This window comes from Tamandua tetradactyla, chromosome 17, assembly GCF_023851605.1.
Source record: "Tamandua tetradactyla isolate mTamTet1 chromosome 17, mTamTet1.pri, whole genome shotgun sequence".
Taxonomy (NCBI): Eukaryota; Metazoa; Chordata; class Mammalia; order Pilosa; family Myrmecophagidae; genus Tamandua; species Tamandua tetradactyla.
In genome coordinates, this window is record NC_135343.1 from 11,145,273 (window position 1) to 11,159,161 (window position 13,889).

At 37.8% G+C, this 13,889-nt stretch overlaps 1 long non-coding RNA gene across 1 annotated transcript in view; it reads left to right on the top strand.

The window, feature by feature from the left end:
- The window catches only part of LOC143661491 (uncharacterized), a 28,331-nt gene that overhangs the window by 6,644 nt on the left and 7,798 nt on the right, over positions 1-13,889 (top strand). The window contains exon 2 of the long non-coding RNA XR_013164633.1: positions 2,194-2,329. This is a non-coding gene — a long non-coding RNA (uncharacterized LOC143661491). The remainder of the gene's footprint in view (positions 1-2,193; positions 2,330-13,889) is intronic.

A 13,889-nucleotide genomic window follows, 5' to 3' on the forward strand; every position in this document is an offset into this window, starting at 1 on the left:
GAGACCTGGTACCAACAATTATTCTATAAATCCCCATGGCTAACCACCCTAATCTCTTCTATTCTGGGACCCCTTTTCATCCTCCTTCTCCTAATATCTATAGGCCCATGTGTACTTAAGCACCTCCTAGCTTTCGTTAAAGCATGAGTTAATGCTCTCCACCTTATGGTGCTTATGCAGCAATATCAACCTATTCCTTCCCCTGGCTCTGTGTCCGATGGTGCTGTAACCAAAGTATGACAATCCCCCTAGCTTAAAGGCCCATTGCTAAATTGTTTGTTTAAGATCCATTGCAGACGTGGCTGAGAGGGAATTAAGCGCTGGAGAAGTTGAAGATTTTATCGCAAGCTGCCACCATCAACCCCCTGTGCACCCTTCCCCCCTGCTCTCCCACTAGCTGCTGTGTACCCCTGAGTCCCAAGGGAATCCTCGGGCTCCTTGGGACCCCCATCCCCCTCCCAAACACCGGTGGTTTCTGACCTACCCCCCTCCCATATGCACTCCCGTTGTCTGGGCTTTGGCTTTGTCATAGAGTAGCATTGCCTGCATCTCCACGGTCTCCATTACAGCCAGCCTAAGCTGCACATCTCAGTCCTCCTGTGTGATGATCAGCAGGCAGCCAGTGACAGGTAAGACCTCCTGGGGAGGCAACCTAAGACAGGCGCTGCTGTCCCTCACTTCCGGTGGCTTAGCTGGTAGCCAAAGATGGGTAAGACCTCCGGAGGAGGCAACCTAAGACAGGCACAGTTATCCTGAAAGCCAAAAAACAAAAAAGGAGGAATTGTTGGAGAAGCCATAAAACATCGTTAATATGGCTGCCATGGCTGATGCAAGGCAACACAAAATTGCTGACCTTAAATCTGCCCTCCACCCTAGCAACAACGGCCACCAATCCCCATCCGACACGTGTTCCCGGCATTCTCCCAGCCTATATAAGCCTGTGCACTTCTTCAATAAAGCGGATGCCTTCCACTCACCCCTGAGGGTTGTCTCCTGAGTTGTGTGCTGTGTGTTTGTGTGACTGACTCAGTACGGCCACTTACCCCCAGCCATCAGCTAACCAGCCATCAGCTACCCAACAGGGATGCCATGGCAGTGCAGGTGAGGAGAAAGTCGCAAGGGACAGCTTCCTAGACAAAATCACTCCTGAGCTAAATGTTCCAGGAAACACCAGAGTTATTTAAGTGTCTGGGGGGAAGACAGTGGTTGGTTGTAGTAATAGTATGTTTCAGGATGCAAGGAGTTTTGCCCAACTATAAAGTTAGAGGGCAAAGTTCCCAGGACAAGTTTGGGGGTTCTTAAAACCACCCTCCGTTTTGATAATTCAGTAGAAGAGCCCATGGGAAGCTATTATAGTCTGTTACAGTTTATTACAGGAGAGGATGTAGGTTAAAATCAGCCAAGGGAAGAAATACCTGTGGAAGAGTCTGGGGAAGTACCAGGTAAGTACGAGGGAAATTTCCATTGTCCTCTTTCTGTAGAGCCATGCTGCATTACTTTGCTGATATCTGTGTGTAACAATAGTTCCAAAGTATTGCCAATCGGAGAACCTCCTCTGAGCTTCAGTGTTGAGTTTTCAGTGTATCTCCCACACCAACACTCTCCACGACTTGTTTGAAATGAGGTGGAGCAGGTGGAGTTCTGCTGCTTGAAGGGGAAATACTTTTTCTGGGAGGAGAATGGCATGGAATTTTCTATTACTCAAATGCTCTTTCTTCCACCATTTCTGCATCTCATTATAAAATATCTCTACTAAAAAAAATAAACACCACTGATGATAGATGAGTTTTACATGTTCAGTTGGGCTTTGCTGTTTGAATATTGAATATGAAACATGTACAAAGTTGGAAGCTGGAAGAAGTAATTTTATAATAGGCAGGCTTTAGGTGTGGTGTTTTAGGAATTTAGGGAAGGACCATTTGCTTCAAAGTTTCTCCCTTATTTGAAATGATTGGCAATTCATTTGGTTCTTAAAAGCACTTGATGTATATATGTCATGGTTGGGTTCATGTGTCAGTTTGGCCAGGTGGTGGTATCTGTTTGACTGGTTGGGCAAGTGCTCCCTGTCTTTTGCTATGAGTGCATAGAATTAAATCATGATCACATCAGCTACATCCACAGCTGATTCCATTTGTAATCATTCAAGGGGAATGTCTTCTCTAATGAGTGATGCTTAATCTAATCACTTTTAAGGAGACTTCAAAAGAGACAGGCTCTCTTCCTGCTTCGGCCGGCGAGCCTCTCCTGTGGATTTGTCCAGACCCTCCATTGGAATTGTCAGCTTCACAGCCTCCCCTGTAGATTTTGGACTCTACATTCCCACGATTACGTGAGACACTTTTATAAATTTTTTATTTACGAGTATTTTCTGTTGATTCTGTTTCTCTGGAGAGCCCTAACTAATAAAATATACTGAGATCTTAAAGAAATGCTTTAGACTTTGAGTCCTTGAACTCAGGGATGATGTCATTCATCAGGACATCCTTAGAGAACACACTGGCGGAATAGGGGAGGGGAGTTCTTTGTGAGTAGAATATGGGAATAAAAGTAGGATGACGAGGGCCAGTGGAGGGTGTGAAGAGGGTACAAAGACCCCAAGATAAACTTCACAATTCGCTTGCCACTTACACCCTCCTTTGTCATCAGCCTCTCTTTCCCACACCTTATAAATGTTTCTAACTGTGAATACTTGTCAGAATCACCTGGGGCTCTTTTCAAGTTGCCATACCTACCACTTCCTTCTCCCCTACATTCTGGTACTGTGAACACGGCTGGTGGTGGGCCTTGACCTGCTCTCCCTAGAAGACGAAGAATCACTGCTATAATCAACTGGTTCAATGGCCATCTTCTTCACATGCCCACTGTTTCCCTCCTTCCTTTGCTTATATTATTCCCTTTGTGTGCAATTCCCTTTTCTCCCATCTTTGTTGTTTAAGGCTAAACTAGAATGTCACATTTTCCATGATGCTCTTTCCTGCCTTTCTTTCACCTTTCCACTTACATTATGTTTTATACTTTTTTCATTCATTTATTTCTTCATTCAACATATATTGAGCACCTGACAATGTGTCAGTTAATATGACAAGGTGAAATCCTTTGCAAAACTTTCAGCTGAATAGGAGGGGATGGAGACATGGGCTGGATTGCAGAAAGAGACACATAAGGGCTGATAATACAGTGTGATAGAAGAGAAGGAAAGGAAAGTAACCGGACCTCCCATATAGTAGGCACTTCATACATAAGCTTGAATAAATGAACTTCTAAAGTAGAGTGGGCATTTGTCATGTTTGAGTTCTTGGCCCTCTTTGAGCATGTTGTGTTCAGTTTGGGTGTCCAGCCTGCACAGCAATCAAGTCATACAATATTCTTTCTAACAGGGTCCCCTTTGCTTAATCATTTAAGACAACTTCCATTGCTTGCAACAAAGCAATGCTCCTATTGTTTCTGAGTGGGAGCAACTAACTTGGTTTGCTTCTTGTGTCGTGCTTTGTACTAGCTTGCATCTCTTTCTCTACTACTCTGTAAGCACTGTGGAAGTATGGTGAACTCTTGCTCATACAGCCCAGCAGAATAACTTGTAAAGAGTAGGATTTTTTTTTTTTTAGAATTGAATTTACTAGTGACCTTGAGTAAAACCATAGGTGGAGACACACAACTCTGCCAAACAGACACCTTCTACCTATGTCAGTGCAAATTGTGAAAGAAAGAATCAACATATTTTTATGGCTGCAACTACAAAAGCAATTTGGGAGAAAAAACCCATTGGTCACATACTGATTGTCTAAACCACTTATATGCACCTAGTAATCAGCTTGAATTGTGCTTCTTTGAACATGCAGGGCAGCAAAGAGAAAATTTAGCAGAAAGTTGTTGCATGTTACATGGAAATACTGTCTTTATAGCACTATTCATGATTGTATATATCACGGTAGTTTTAATGTAGCGTCAAAATTAAAAAATGTCTGCTCTGATACAGAAACAATTTTTTAAATGTAGTTTCTTGGTTGTAGTTATACAGTGCATGAAATTTAGTATTTTGACATGTAAAAACAGTCTAGGGTTTTCAACACCTTTTCTGAAAAATGAGTCATGTGTTTAATATATACTGTGAAACAGTAGGCAATTTGATTTGCATTTTATTTGTTTGAATATATTTCAAACCCATAAAACTGTATCTATATCTGATAAAATCTTATAATGTTACAATTGAAAGACAGTATGGAAATTGCTTTGATATATTTTTTGAATGAGCATGTGACTGAATCTGCAACTTTCTTCAATTTACTTGACTGAACTATATTACCGAAATAGAATAAAACCATTTTCTTCTTGTAGTTATGCTCAGCTCACTGATTGTTGTTTTAATATTCCTTTTCTCTTGCTACTTTTATGTTTATGTTTACATGCATTATTTTCCTTTAGAGTTTTGCTATTACCTATTTTTTCTGCTTACTAGTCCAAAGAAAGTCCCTGAAATGCCAAAACTAGCTGGAAATACTCATCATTTGATATTCTCCCCTTCCATTTCCCTTTAGGTTTACTCTTTTTCTAATAATATGGTCATTTATTTTTCACATTTTCTCAGTGGTAATCAAATAAAATCACCTCAGAACTGAAGCAGTTGTGATCTGCAAATAACAAAAACAGTCACCAACAAGGGACATTGTTCATTATAATAATACAGGTAATACCCTGTTTTAATGTGAATGATAGCTAGCAGAACAGAATCAGAAAAGTTTATTCTAATGTTTGCCTAATTCTCTTAGTTTAAATTTAAATTAAAAATTTTAAATTTAATTAATTCTTAATATTCTCCCCTTTTTCACATGAAGAATTGAGCACAGACTCAAGGACAAGTGAATCTGCTTTATTACATGTTCCTCTCTTTCTATTTTTTCATTTTTTTGAAGGGTTGACAATTCTTTGCTACCCAAAGACATTTTACGCTTGTTTTGAAAAATAGTTTTGGCACTACTGAAAAAGTTCTTTATAACACATATCCACCCATAATCAGACATGCCTTCTAACAACTCTTTTTTTTAAATTTTGTATTATCAAACCAAAAGAGCATACAGACATGAACAATGTATATTCTTAACATATAAACATTCCATTTATGGTGTATAGCTCACAACATCATCACACAGTAGTATATTCATCACCATGATCATTTCCTAGAGCATTTACATCACTCCAGAAAAGGAAACCACCTCCTGTTATAAGATTTATATGATATCTCCCAATGTTTTCTTCTAAAAGTTTTATGGTCTTAGATCTAATGTTTAGGTCTTTGATCAATTCTAAATTGACTTTTGTATAGGGTGTAAGGTATGGATCCTGTTTCATTCTTTTGTATGTGGATATCCAGTTCTCTTGGCACCATTTATTGAAGAGATTGTTCTGTCCCAGGTGAGTTGGCTTGAGTGTCTTATCAAAGATCAATCGTCCATAGATGAGAGGGTCTATATCTGAACACTCTATTTGATTCCATTTGTCAGTTATGCCAGTACCATGTTGTTTTGACCACTGTAGCTTCATAATATGCCTTAAAGTCATGTAGTATGAGACCTCTGACTTCATTTTTCATTCTCAGGATATTTTTAGCTATTTGGGGCACCTTGCCCTTCCAGATAAATTTTTTTTTTTTTCTATTTCTGAAAAGTAAGTTTTGGGGATTTTAATTGGTATTGCATTGAACCTATAAATCATTTTAGGTAGAATTGACATCTTAATTATATTTAGTCTTCCAATCCATGATGTGGTATGCCTTTCCATTTATTTAGGTCTTCTGTGATTTCCTTAGCAACTTCTTGTAATTTTCCTTGTATAGGTCTTTTGTATCCTTAGTTAAATTTATTCCTAAATATTTTATTCTTTTGTTTGAAGTTGTAAATGGAATTTTTTCTTGATTTTCCCCTCAGATTGTTCATTACTAGTGTATAGAAACCCTACAGGTTTTTGAGTGTTGACCTTACAAACTGCCACTTTGCTGTACTCATTTATTAGCTCTAGTAGTTTTGCAGTGGATTTTTCGGGGTTTTTGACTCATAGTATTATATCATCTGTAAACAGTGAGAGCTTTACTTCTTCCTTTCTAGTTTTGATACCATGCATTTCTTTTTCTTGTCTTATTGCACTGGCTAGAACTTCCAACACAATGTTGAATAACAATGGTGACAGTGGACATCCTTGTCTTGTTCCTGTTCTTAGGGGGAAAGCTTTAAGTCTTTCCCCATTGAGGATGATGTCAGCTGTGGGTTTTTCATATATTCCCTTTATCATGTTGAGGAAGTTCCCTTCTATTCCTATCCTTTGAAGTGTTTTCAATAAGAAAAGATGTTAAATTTGTCAAATGCCTTCTTTGCATAAATGGAGATGATCATGTGGTTTTCCTGCTTTGATTTGTTGATATGGTGTATTGCATTAATTAATTTTCTTATGTTGAACCATTCTTGCATGCCTGGAATGAATCCTATTTGGTTATGGTGTATAATTCTTTTAATGTGCTGCTGGACTAGATTTGCAAGAATTTTGTTGAGTATTTTTGCATCTATATTCATTAAAGAGATTGGTATGTAATTTTCTTATCTTGTAGTATCTTTGTCTGGCTTTGGTCTGAGGGGGATGTTGGCTTCATAGAATGAGTTAGGTAGCCTTCCCTCCTCTTCAGTTTTTTTGAAGAGTTTGAGCAGGATTAATACTAATTCTTTCATGAATGTTTGGTAGAATTTACATGTGAAGCCATCTGGTCCTGGAGTTTTCTCTTTTGGGAGCCTCTTAATGACTAGTTCAATTCCTTTACTTGTGATTGGTTTGTTGAAGTTGTCTATTTCTTCTCAAGTCAATGTTGGTTGCTCATGCCTTTCTAGGAAGTTGTCCATTTCATCTACATTGTCAAGTTTATTAGCATAAAGTTGTTCATAGTATCCTCTCATTACTTCCTTTATTTCTGTGGGGTCAGTGATTATGTTTCCTCTTCCATTTTAAAATTTTATTTATTTGCATCCTCTCTCTTCTATTTGTTAACCTTGCTAAAGGTCCATCAGTCTTACTGATTTTCTCATAGAACCAACTTCTGATTTTGTTGATTTTCTTGATTTTTCACATGTTCTTAATTTCATTTATTTCTGCTCTAATCTTTGTTATTTCTTTCCTTTTGCTTAATTTTGAATTAGTTTGCTGTTCTTACTCTAGTTCTTCTAAGTGAACAGTTAATTCCTTGATTTTGCTCTTTCTTCTTTTTTGATATAGGCATTTAGGGCCATAAATTTCCCTGTCAGCACTGCCTTTGCTGCATTCCATAAATTTTGATATGCTGTGATTTTCATTTTCATTTGCCCTGAGATATTTACTGATTTCTCTTGTAATTTCTGCCTTGACCCACTGGTTGTTTAAGAGTGTGTTGTTGAGTTTCCATATATTTGTGAATTTTCTGGCCCTCTGCCTATTATCAATTTCCTACTTTACTCCTTTATGATCTGAGAAATTGTTTTGTATGATTTCAATCTTAAAATTTATTGAGGCTTGCTTTGTGTCCCCGTATATGGTCTATCCTTGAGAATGATCCATGAGCACTTGAGAAAAAGTTGTATCCTGCTGTTGTGGGGTGTAATTTTCTATAAATGTCTGTTAAATCTAGCTCATTTATTGTATTATTCAAATTCTCTGTTTCTTTATTGATCCTCTACCTAGATGTTCTGTCCATTGATGAGAGCAGGGAATTGAAGTCTCCAACTATTATGGTAGATATATCTATTTCTCTTTTCAATGTTTGCCTCATGTATTTTGGAGCACTCTGGCTTGGTGCATAAATATTTATGATTGTTATGTCTTCATTTTGAATTGTTCCTTTTATTAATACATAGTGTCCTTTTTTGTCTCTTTTCATTGTTTTACATTTGAAGTGTAATTTATTGGATATTAGTATAGCTACTCCTGCTCTTTTCTGATTATTGTTTGCATGAAATATCTTTTCCCAACCTTTCACTTTTAAACTGTTTATCCTTGGGTCTAAAATGTCTCCTGTAGGCAGCATATAGATGGAGCCTGTTTTTTAATCCATTCCACCAGTCTATGTGTTTTGATTGAGGAGTTTAATCCATTAACATTTAGTGTTATTTCTGTAAGGGCAGTACTTTCTTCTACCATTTTGCCTTTTGGATTTTGTATGTCATATCTAATTTTTCTTCTTTTCGCCTTTACTGATAGTCTTCATTTCGGCACTCTTCTCCACTCCTCTCTCTGCTGTCTTTTCCTGTCTGTCTCTAGTACTTCCTTTAGTATTTCTTGCAGAGCTGGTCTCCTGGTCACAAATTCTCTCAGTGATTTTTTGCCTCAAAATGTTTTAATTTCCCCCTCATTTTTGAAGGACAATTTTGCAACTTATAGAATTCTTGGTTGGCAGTTTTTCTCTTTTAGTATTTTAAATATATCACACCATTGTTTCTTGCCTCCATGGTTTCTGGTGAGAAATCTACCCATAGTCATATTGGGCTTCCCTTGTATGTGATGGATTACTTTTCTCTTGCTGCTTTCAAAATTCTCTCTTTCTTGTTGACATCTGACATTCTGATTAGTAAGTGTCTTGGAGTACTTCTATTTGGATTTATTCTGTTTGGGGTGCACTGCACTTCTTGGATCTGTAATTTTAAGTCTTTCTTAAGAGTTGGGAAATTTTCAGTGATGATTTACCCGATTAGTTTTTCTCCTCCTTTTCCCTTCTCTTCTCCCTCTGGAACACTCATGACACATATATTCATGTGCTTTATGTTGTCATTCAATTCCCTGAGTTCCTGCTCATATTTTTCCATTCTTTTCCCTGTATTTTCTTTTGCTTATTGGATTTCAGATGTCCCATTCTCCAGTTCACTAATCCTATCTTCTGCCTCTTGAAATCTAACATTGTGGGTTTCCATTGTTTTTTTCATCTCTTCTACTGTGTCTTTCATTCCCATAAATTCTGTGATTTGTTTTTCAGACTTTTGATTTCTTCTTTTTGTTCATTCCTTGCCTTCTTTATATCCTCCTCAATTCATTGATTTGATTTTTGATGAGATTTTCCACATGTGTTTGAGCATACTGAATTAATTGTTTCTACTCCTGTTGAAATTGAATTGTTGATTTGTTCCTCTGACTGGGCCATAACTTCAATTTTGCTAGTATGAGTCATTATTTTTTGCTAGCATCTAGACTTTTAATTTCCTTAATTAGTTTATTCTGGATATTGTTTTCACTTTTTTACCTAGGATTTTCCTGCTGAATGACTTTTTGTCTATTTGTTCTTTGACATTCAGTTCAGCTTATTCTAGACCTCTAGCTTAGGTTTTACTTAACAGATCAGAATTTTTCAGTTTTTGTTTTCTTGTTTCTTGCCCTCCTTGTATGGTGCCTTTATTTTTTTTCCCCTTAGAAGGGTCTTCTTAGGTATTATAGACCCCAGTCAGATTTTCCCAGACCAGACTGGCCTCCTCACAGGAGTAAAGAGTCATCTGCATCAGTTTTCCCTGAGGATGAGACCCTGCAGGTTGAAAGACTTTCCTATGAAGCCTCTAGATTCTGTTTTTCGTATCCTGCCCAATACGTGGCACTTGTCTGCCTGTGGGTCCCACCAGCATAAGGTGATGCAGTACCTTTAACTTCAGCAGACTCTTCCTGCTGGGGTGTGGTTGAGACAGAGGAGAGGTTGTATGCTGTCTTTAATCACTTCAGTTTTCCAGACTCTGGGGTCTGAATTCCTTGGGGTAGGAATTCCACCTGAGCTGGGCCCCACCCCTCCCCTGGTGAAGGCACAGCTTCTAGGGAATTACTTCCTTTCCCCTGACCAGCCTCTTTGCCTCTCAGACGAGCTTAATTCTGCCCTTGCCTGGGGCAGTTGGAGCCTGAGAAGCCTTGCAGTTGTATGCAAAGAGCAGTCAAGCCTTAGAAACACTGCCACAAAAAAGGAAAGAAAAAAAATCCCTTTCAGAAAAAAAAAAAATCCTTTTCAGAGCAGGACTCCCATTCCTCAGGTTTGCCAGTCAAGAACTTCAGTTGGTACATTGCTCTGTTGTATCTCCAGGTCCTATGTGCCCCCTCCTGGGCCTTTTCAAATATTTTGTGCTGTCTGATCTGAAAAAGCACTCTGTTTTTGTATTTTTCTTTTTCTATCAGCCCTGCCCCCTCTATGCCGGGGCAAAAACCTGCAACTTTAGCTTTTACTGGAGGTTCAGCTGAGCTGAGGGCCTATTTTTAGTAGTCAGAATTTGTTAATTTGTTAATTAATTTGTTAATTTGTTAATTAATTCCACAATTGGAGCTTGGTTGTGTTCAGCCTCTGCTGCTGGTAAACTGTCTTTCCCCTCTGGGAGGGTCACTGGTGCTGTGGCTCTAGTGGGACTCACAGTTTCTGGGTGGGCTCACAGTCAGTCCAGCTGGTCCAGACTGGGGTATGCTGTGTGTCTGGTCACTGATGTGGCCCCAGCAGTTGTTCTGTACAGTTTCTGGTTATTTACTAGCTGCTCTGGAGGACAAACTAAATTCCGCATCTCACTAAGCCGCCCTCTTGGACCCTCCTTCTAACAACTTTTTTTTGAAATTTCACAGTGTATTTTAATTATTTTTTCATCATTAAAAAAAAATTTTTATTTACAAAACATAAACATACAAACATGAACAGTCTTAACATATGAACATTCCATTCTTGGTACATAATCAATGACTCAAAATATCATCACATAGTTGTATATTCATCACCATGATCATTTCTTAGAATATTTGCATCACTCCAGAAAAAGAAACAAAAAAAAAAAGAAAAAACTCATATATACCATAGGCCTTTACCCCTCCCTCTCATTGATCATTAGTATTTCCATCTACTCAATATATTTTAACCTTTGTTCCCCCTAAATGTTTTTCTATACCCTTAATGCTCTTTATCATCGTTCACTAGTATTTCAATCTACTCAATTTATTTTAACATTTGTTCCCCTTATTATTTATTTATTTTTAATTCATATTTTTTACTCATCTGTCAATATCATTAAAAGGAGCATCAGACACAAGGTTTTTATAGTTACATAGTCACATTGCAAAAACTATGACATTACACATTCATCTTCAAGAAGCATCGCTACTGGAACACAGCTCTACAGTTTCCAACACTTCCCTCTAGCCTTTCTATTACACCTTTAACTAAAAAGGGGATATCTATAAAATGCATAAGAATAACTTCCAGGAAAACCTCTTGACTCTGTTTGGAATCTCTCAGCCATTGCTACTTTATTTTTTCTCATTTCTCTCTTCCCCTTTTTGGTTGAGAAGATTTTCTCAATCCCTTGATGCTGAGTTCCAGCTCATTCTAGGATTTCTGTCCCCTGTTGCCAGGAAGGTTTACACCCCTGTAGAAAGGGGGAGGATGGTGAGTTTGCTTACCATGTTATGTGAGAGAGAGGCCACATCTGAGCAACAAAAGAGGTTTTCTGGGGGTGACTCTTAGACCTAATTTTAAGTAGGCTTAGCCTGTCCTTTGTGGGTATAAATTTCATATGAACAAACCCCAAGATTAAGGGCTTGGACTATTGATTTGTTTGTCCCCACTGCTTGTGAGAATATCATGAATTTTCCAAATGGGGAAGTTGAATTTCCCCCTTTCTTGCCATTCCATAAAGGGATTTTGCAAATACTGTTTTATTCACTGTTCAAATCACCTGGGATTTTTCGGGGCCTCACTCTGGACAAACCTACAAAATCTCATGCCCTATTCAAGCTAACAACTTTTTAAAAGTTTGAAATTTAATAATTAAAATGCACTATGTATATTTCTGTTTAGTGCTATAATTTTTTGAACCAGTATGAATTACTTGGCTAAACAGGAAAAAAATAGCATTGATGCAAAATGGTAGTGTGCAGCACCAGCCCAGGCAAACATTTGGTCCTTTCATAAGATATTTTGTATATTGGACATAATTCCTGAAATTGTTTGATACTAGTTGAGCTTCAGGTACTATGTATGGACTTCTAGATCATGGACAGATAACATAGGCATCTTCAGTCACAGTATACCATTTTATTGCCCTGCTACTCATAAACTTCAAAATCTTGATATAGTCATATTGTGGAATAAAAACTCTTAAGAGCTGGCCCCCAAGTTTCTCTTAGGTACAAAATAGTCTTCTTTATGAAAATCCCTTGCTTAGAGCTTAATGAGGTTTAAAGTCATGCATCAGATATAAAGAACTGTTCTGCATAAGAAGTCAAGAAGAAGTAGGAGGTGTCTGTGAGGAGGAAAGAGCACAGATTTAGGGAGGAAGCATGTGGGACAGCAATGTGGGAAGCTGACCTCTGTGGGCATGGCAGGTTTGGGGTGTGGTAGCGGTAGAACTTCTAAGAAGTTGTTCAACGCTCTGTTTAAATTTGTTTCTGGTGCTGTCATCTTAAATGTTCCCTAGAACCCCAGACTTTAGTAAAACAAATGGACAACATTTTGCACAGGTATTAGGTGAGTGAAAGTGTGAGAACAGTGTTCAAAATATGGTGTTGTGGTGTGGAAAATGGATGGCATGCTCTAGTTTGGTTGTAGAGGTCTTTGGTCTGATTAATTTCAGCAGAAGTAGGATCTCAGTTAAACCAGGCAAGGGGAACCTATGCGCCTTGCTCTGTCACCGGAGAGTGCTCAGAGAGGGCTACTGGTGTCCTCAATTCCTCCTTGACACATTGTGGGAATTCAAGTCAATTTATAGTGACTCTCAAAGGCAGATGAGCCTGCCGACCTCTGGGTTTGGCTGAATTTATTCCTCACCTCAAGCAATCGATTTTATATAAATTAAATGTCCAATATTTAACTACTTCTTACTGATTGTTGACAGGGTGGACATTACAATCTGGGCACACCCAAGGCAGGTTAAATAATGGGCATTATAATCTGGGGACAATTCCTACATTCTCAATTTTATATCTTTTGGATGATATTTTCTTCTAGTTTTTTAAGACTTGAAATAATACTAAGTTTACATTATCATATGGATGAGTTGTATTAATTAGAATTGCTTAAAACTGTTATCTGAACATATAGATGTAGATTTTAGTTTGCTTTTCCAGTCTTTTTAGCTGAACATATGCCCTCTTTAAATTGGCAGTGTTCTTTTTAACCAAGGTGGTGAGGTTGGCTTCTTTAAATGATGACTTTCTAAGGTTGTAAAAGAGTGTGTGTGCAGTAGGAAGGAGAAGGAGCTATTAGAAATCTTGAGGCTCTTTGCCTGTTGGCTGAGAACAGCAGCTATAGTTTTGGAAAGGTGGGTTTCCTGAAAACAACTTTGGTATTGAGCATCTAGTGGAGAGAGTAATAAGATGTAGAGTCCCATAACAAATACTGGAAACCATTGGTAAGCCAAACAATCCTAGATAAATTTGATACTTTTATGTTTTAAATGTATGACAGGTTTATGGTAAATATTCATTATTTCAAATTGGGCATATGTATAAGAAAAAATTCATTATGCCATCACTTTATTGAAAAGTGTGCTAGGTGTAGCCTGATTTGGCAATTCTTTGCCTTTTGGTAGACAACTTTCCATCAAGTTATAGTTGGCCTTCTACCCAGACCCTTTTAAAGTAATATTCAAAAACCTGAGAAATAATTTCTCAATATAAGATAAATTTGATGAGAACAAATACAATGAAAAAATGGGAGAAAGTCTGGCTGGGCACCAGTGTAATCCAAATTTAGTTGTTGTTAACTAGAATTCTGAAACTGGACTACAAACTACAGTTTTTCTGTGCATCAACTATTATTTGATATAGTATTTTCCTGACACTAATGATAATAACTCCATTTTTGACCTCGATTCAAAAAGTAGAGAAAGTTCAGGGGGAACAAAATAAAAAAATGATTAAGGAAAATAAAATCCTTTGTG